The sequence below is a fragment of the Zalophus californianus genome, chromosome 12 (genome assembly GCF_009762305.2).
Source record: "Zalophus californianus isolate mZalCal1 chromosome 12, mZalCal1.pri.v2, whole genome shotgun sequence".
NCBI lineage: Eukaryota > Metazoa > Chordata > Mammalia > Carnivora > Otariidae > Zalophus > Zalophus californianus.
The window spans coordinates 107,093,746-107,101,211 of NC_045606.1; positions in this window are offsets into that span (position 1 = coordinate 107,093,746).

The window sequence follows — 7,466 nt, forward strand, 5'->3', positions numbered from 1 at the left end:
GGGAATTCCCTAGGGCAGCATTGGACTAGCAAGTGTCTTCAGCGTGTGCCTTCACGCCATTTGATGTGGCTGAGGGGCCATGAGCAATTCTGAACCCAAACCCAGGGCTTTGGCTAATTTGCCTTATGCTGTCTTACTTGCACGAAAACAGAAGTGTCTGGATCAGGCCTTCAGTGCAACAGCTGCAGGATGAGCCGGCTTAGTGAAGACCTTGCCCAGGACACTAGCCCCATGACACTGTGAGGGTATTCCTAGTCCCCAGTTAAGTCATGCAATGCAACAAGTGATCATACATCAGGGTGGATGATGCAAAGTATAGTTTCACTGAGAACATGACAAAAACATTTAAATGACAGAATAGTATGTAATTAAACATACATAGGTACTATGTAAGTGAAGGGAAAAGTAAACAATGGGGTCAGAAAGAGGAATGGGAGTTCCAAGAAGCAGGCTGGAGTAGTCAGGGGGTGGGGGGTGTCTCATGGAGGAAGCGACCAGGAGACTTGTCACTGGTTACAAGAGTGCAGCATCAGGGTTTGAGCTCTGCCTGACCCATGACCCCCAGGGGCATTGGGGGCATTCTAGCTCCAGAGGATCTACAGACTGCAAATCAGCCTGAGCCTAGCCTCCGTGGTATGTCTTGTTTGCTCCTGGGTGTGGCTCTTTCTCTGCTTTTTTTTTTTTTTTTATTTTATTATGTTATGTTAGTCACCATACAATACATCATTAGTTTTTGATGTGGTAATCCATGATCCATTGTTTTCGTATAACACCCAGTGCTCCATGTAGTACATGCCCTCCTTAATACCCATCACCGGGCTATCCAATCCTCCCTCCCCCCTCCCCTCTAAAACTCTGTTTGTTTCTCAGAGTCCATAGTCTCTCATTTCTCCCTCCAATTCCCCCCCTTCATTTTTCCCTTCCTTCTCCTAATCTCCTCCATGTTATTCCTTATGTTCCACAAATAAGTGAAACTATATCATAATTGACTTTCTCTGCTTCACTTATTTCACTTAGCATAATCTCCTCCAGTCCCATCCATGTTGATATAAAAGTTGGGTATTCATCCTTTCTGATGGCTGAGTAATATTCCATTGTATCTATGGACCACATCTTCTTTATCCATTCATCTGTTGAAGGACATCTCGGCTCTTTCCAGAGTTTGGCTATTGCAGACATTGCTGCTATGAACACTGGGGTGCATATGGCCCTTCTTTTCACTACATCTGTGTTTTGGGCGTAAATACCCAGAAGCGCAGTTGCTGGGTCATAGGGTAGCTCTATTTTTAAATTTTAAATTTAAATTTAAACAGTGAAAACACTGTTTTCCAAAGTGTCTGTACCAACTTGCATTCCCACCAACAGTGTAAGAGGGTTCCCCTTTCTCCACAACCTCTCCAACGTTTGTTGTTTCTTTCCCTGTCCATTTTTGCCATTCTAACTGGTGTAAGGTGGTATCTCAGTGTGGTTTTGATTTGAATTTCCCTGATGGCTAATGATGATGAACATTTTTTCATGTGTCTGTTAGCCATTTGTATGTCTTCTTCAGAGAAGTGTCTTTTCATATCTTCTGCCCACTTTTTGACTTGATTATTTGTTTTTTGGGTGTTGAGTTTGAGAAGTTCTTTATAGATCTTGGATACCAGTCCTTTATCTGTAGTGTCATTTGCAAATATCTTCTCCCATTCTGTGGGTTGGCTCTTTGTTTTGTTGATTGTTGCCTTTGCTGTGCAGAAGCTTTTTATTTTGTTGAAGTCCCAAAAGTTCATTTTTGCTTTTGTTTCACTAGCCTTTGGAGATGCATCTTGAAAGAAGTTGCTGTGGGTGATGTCAAAGTGGTTACTGCCTATGTTCTCCTCTAGGATTTTGATGTCTCACATTGAGGTCTTTCATCCACTTTTAGTTTATCTTTGTGAATGGTGTTAGAGAATGGTCGAGTGTCATTCTTCTGCATGTGGCTGTCCAATTTTCCCAGCACCATTTATTGAAGAGACTGTCTTTTTTCCATTGCATCTTTTTTCCTGCTTTGTCAAAGATTATTTGACCATAGAGTTGAGGGTCCATCTCTGGGCTCTCTATTCTCTTCCATTGGTCTATATGTCTGTTTTCATGCCAGTACCACGCTGTCTTGGTGATCACTGCTTTGTAATATAGCTTGAAATCAGGCAACGTAATGCCCCCAGCTTTGTTTTTCTTTTTCAACATTTCCTTTGTGATTCGGGGTCTTTTCTGATTCCATACAAATTTTAGGATTGCTTGTTCCAGTACTTTGAAAAATGTCATTGGGATTTTGGTCGGGATGGCATTGAAGGCATAGATTGCTCTGGGTAGCATAGACATTTTGACAATGTTTATTCTTCTGATCCATGAGCATGGAATATTTTTCCATCTTTTTGTGTCTTCTTCAATTTCTTTCATGAGTGTTCTGTAGTTCCTAGAGTATAGATCCTTTACCTCTTTGGTTAGGTTTATTCCGAGGTATCTTATGGTTTTTGGTGCTATTGTAAATGGAATCGTTTCTCTAATTTCTCTTTCTACAGTTGTGTTGTTAGTGTATAAGAAAGCAACTGATTTCTGTGCATTGATTTTGTATCTTGCCACATTACTGAATTGCTGTATGAGTTCTAGTAATTTGGGGGTGGAGTCTTTTGGGTTTTCCACATAAACCATCATGTCATCTGCGAAAAGAGAGTTTGACTTCTTTGCCAATTTGAATACCTTTTATTTCTTTTTGTTGTCTGATTGCTGTTGCTAGGACTTCTAGTACTATGTTGAACAATAGTGGTGAGAGTGGGCATCCTTGACATATTCCTGATCTTAAGGGAAAGGCTCTCAGCTTTTCCCCATTGAGGATGATATTTGCTGTGGGTTTTTCATGGATGGATTTTATGAACTTGAGGAATGTTCCCTCTATCCCTATACTCTGAAGAGTTTTAATAAGGAAAGGATGTTGTATTTTGTCAAATGCTTTTTCTGCATCAATTGAGAGGACCATATGGTTCTTCTCCCTCTTCTTATTAATGTGTTCTATCGCATTGATTGATTTGCGAATGTTGAACCACCCTTGCATCCTGGAGATAAATCCCACTTGGTCGTGGTGGATGATCCTTTTAATGTCTTGTTGGATCCTATTAGCTAGGATTTTGTTGAGGATTTTGGAAACGATATTCATCAGGGATATTGGTCTGAAATTCTCCTTTTTGATGGGGTCTTTGCCTGGTTTGGGGATTAAGGTAATGCTGGCCTCATAGAATGAGTGAAAACAGAAGTTTTCCTTCTGTTTCTATTTTTTGAAACAGCTTCAGTAGAAGAGGTATTATTTCTTCTTGAATGTTTGGTAGAATTCCCCAGGGAGGCCATTAGGCCCTGGACTCTGTTTTTTGGAAGGTGTTTGATCACTGCTTCAATCTCGTTACTGGTTATTGGCCTATTCAGGTTGTCAATTTCTTCCTGTTTCAGTGTTGGCAGCTTATAGGTTTCCAGAAAGGCCTCCATTTCATCCAGATTGCTCAGTTTATTGGCATATAGTTGTTGATAATAATTTCTAATAATTGTTTCTATTTCCTTGGTGTTAGTCATGATCTCTGCCCTTTCATTCATAATTTTATTAATTTGGGTCCTTTCTCTTTTCTTTTGGATAAGTCTGGCCAGTGGTTTATCGATCTTATTAATTCTTTCACAGATCCAACTTCTAGTTTCGTTGATCTGATCTACTATGTTTCTGGTTTCTAATTCATTGATTTCTGCTCTAATTTTAATTATTTCTCTTCTAATGCGAGGCTTAGGCATTGTTTGTTGCTTTTTCTCTAGTTCTTTAAGGTGTAGAGTTAGTTGGTGAATTCGGGATTTTTCTATTTTTTTGAGTGAGGCTTGGATGGCTATGTATTTCCTCCTTAGGACCGCCTTTGCAGTATCCCGTAGGTTTTGGACCGATGTGTTTTCGTTCTCATTGATTTCCATGAATTGTTTAAGTTCTTTGATTTCCTGGTTGACCCAAACATTCTTGAGCAGAGTGGTCTTTTGCTTCCAAGTGTGTGAATTTCTGCCAAATTTTTTCTTGTGATTGAGTTCCAGTTTTAAAGCATTGTGGTCTGAGAATATGCAGGGAATAATCTCAATCTTTTGGTATCGGTTGAGACCTGATTTGTGACCCAGTATGTGGTCCAATCTGGAGAAAGTTCCATGTGCACTCGAGAAGAATGAGTATTCTGAAACCAACCGCCTGCGATATTCTGTTGTTTTAGGGTGGAATGTTCTGTAAATATCTATGAGGTCCATTTGGTCCAGTGTATCATTCAAAGCTCTTGTTTCCTTGTTGATTTTCTGCTTAGATGATCTGTCCATTGCTGCAAGTGGAGTATTGAGGTCTCCTACAATTAACATATTATTATCAATATGACTCTTTATTTTGGTTAACAGTTGGCTTATGTAGATGGCTGCTCCCATGTTGGGGGCATAGATATTTACAATTGTTAGATCTTCTTGTTGGATAGACCCTTTAAGAATGATATAGTGTCCTTCTGTGTTTCTAATTACAGACTTTAGTTTAAAATCTAATTTGTCTGATAGAAGAATTTCTACCCCAGCTTTCTTTTGAGGTCTGCTGGCATGGAAGATGGATCTCCATCCCTTCACTTTCAGCCTGGATGTATCTTTAGGTTCAAAATGAGTCTCTTGTAGGCAGCATATGGATGGGTCCTGTCTTTTTATCCAATATGCAGCCCTGTGACGTTTTATGGGAGCATTTAGGCCATTCACACTGAAAGTGATTATTGAAAGATATGAATTAATTGTCACCATGTTGCCTGTGAAGATGTTGTTTTTATAGATTGTCCCTATAAATTTCTGTTGTATATCACTCTTGGGGTCTTTCTCCTTTTATAGAACCCCCCCTTAATATTTCTTGCAGGGCCGGCTTAGTGGTCACATATTCTTTCAGTTTCTGCTGGTCGTGAAGCTCTGCATCTCTCCATCCATTCTAAATGACAGCCTTGCTGGATAAAGTATTCTTGGCTGCATGTTCTTCTCATTCAGTATCCTGAATATGTCTTGCCAGGCCTTTCTGGCTTGCCCGGTCTCTGTGGATAGGTCTGACATTATTCTGATGTTCCTCCCTCTGTACGTAAGGAATCTCTTCCCCCTAACTGCCCTGAAGATGGTTTCCTTGGTTCTAAGATTTGTAAGTTTTACTATTACATGCCGGGGTGTTAGCCTGTTTTCCTTGATCTTGGGAGGGGTCCTCTCTGCCTCTAGGACACGAATGTTTGTTTCATTCCCCAGATTAGGGAAGTTCTCAGCTACAATTTGCTCAAATACATCTTCTAGTCCTCTCTCTCTCTCCACTCCCTCCAGGATTCCAATTATTCTGACATTGGAACGCTTCATGGTGTCCCTTATTTCTCTGATTCTATTTTCATGGATTCTGAGTTGGTTTTCCCTGGCCTCCTCTTTTCCCTTTTTATCTATTATATTGTCTTCCAGGTCGCTTAATCGTTCTTCTGCCTCACTTACCCTGGCTGTTAGATTATCTAGATTGGATTGGATCTCATTGATAGCATTTTTAAGTTCTACCAATTCAGCTTTCATTTCTGCCCTTAGAGACTCTATGTTGCCATTAATTGATTTCTCCTTTCTAGCTATTGTCTTCACAATTCCAACCTTGAATTCCATCTCCGACATCTTGGTTATATCTGCATCCATTTGTAAATCTGCAGCATAAGTCATGATCTATGAGTCTTTTCTATTTTGGGGGTTCCTCCTCCTAGTCATTCTGTTGATGAGTGTTTGAGAGAATGTATAGAGTCCAAATAATTGACCAGAACCCAAGATGCACCTGTTTTCTTTGGACCTTAGGGTTGCTGGCCTCTTGTTTTCCCAGCCTGTCTTCTGCGGGAGGGGCCAGGCTGCTCAGGCAACCCTGTTTGGGCGGAGTTGCCCTGCCCCCTTGTGGCAGGGGATGGGCTCAGCAGGAATCAGTTTTGGGGGGCTTTTGTTCTCTGGAGGCTTTCCCTGGTGGCTTTCTGCGTCTCTTCCGCAAGTCCTAGCAGAAGATACCGTTTCCAACCCTCTGCCTCAGAGCAGAGAGATTGCAATCTGTTCTTCAGTGAGCTCTCCAGGCCACACTCTCTCCGTTTGTCTGTGCTGCTATAAACTGCAGCATCCTGGGTTGCACGTCCCTCCACAGTGCCCCCAGTCCCCGCCTCCAGGTTGGGGCACGTCTCTGCCCTTTGTGCTTCTAAAACCGCCAGCTGCTCTCAGTTCACATGCATGACCCTGCCTCTCCGGGTTTCTGCCCCTGGGGCTGCCCTAAAGTCCTTTCCCCGCTGCTACCGGTCTGCGAGTCTGTGCCCCACCCCCCATCCAGAGCGCATGAGGCTGTCGCTCACCAGCGGTGTAGGATCCCCACGGCTGGGCTCCCGCCCGCTGCTGTTTATCCTCTGATTATCTGCCCGCGGAATCACGGCTTCCCGCTTTGCACCTGGAAACCAACCGCCTGCGATATTCTGTTTGTAGAGATCCAGATCTTCTTACATCTCAGGCTGGTTTCCTGGGTGCTCAGAGTGGTCTGGTAAATACCCAGCTCAATTCCAGGGACCGGTTGGAATAGGGTCCCCTACTCCTCCGCCATCTTTCCTTCCTCTCTCTCTGCTTCTTGAGGCTGTTGATTCTCATTTTGTTTTCCTTTGAGCTGCACTATTTTGTGTGGGTTTAGTACTGTTAGTTGACACAAATTCTTTGTGAAAATAAGTGGAATATAAATCATACTTGTTTCCTAATTAGATCTGAACATATTCAATAGTAACAGCCTTTTCCCAAGCCCCTGGGTCTTCATGGGCTCGCCAACTCCGAGATTTTTACATATTATATTTTTAAGTTTCAAAGAATTAGTTTGGTTTTTTAAAAATTCAACAGAGTCACACTTTTAATAATCTTTAGAATGATCTGTAAACATTGAATGAGGAGGTTTTACTGTAGGATGAAGGAAGAATTGGCTTTGTGGCGGGATTTGCCCTAATGTTTACTCACTGTTGTCCCCGTGTGGCCACTCTCCAGATAGCATGTGGCAGAATGTGTTATACAACCTGTCAAATTCAAGGGAGAAGAAGATGGAATAGGTTGGTCCCCGGATCCCCTAGCTCCTGACAACCATCATATAATTCATAAGCCATATTCTGAATCGAGTATATCTTAAGTATATATTAGGGTTAGGTTCAGGGTCAAGTTGCATACATTAATTATGCACAGCTTTTTGTAGGTCAGTCATAACTCCATAAAGTGTTTTAAAAAAATAAAATAGGAGAGAATATAGTCACTCAAAGCACTGAGGACCTTTCCTGTCATGGTAAATATGTAATTAAACATAATTATTGTTTAACCTTAGCTGAGGACCGGGAGCTTGTCCTACAGGTACTTGGCAGGTAGCATCTGTGGCCAGCTGCCCATCTCCCCGCTGCACCCACACCCAG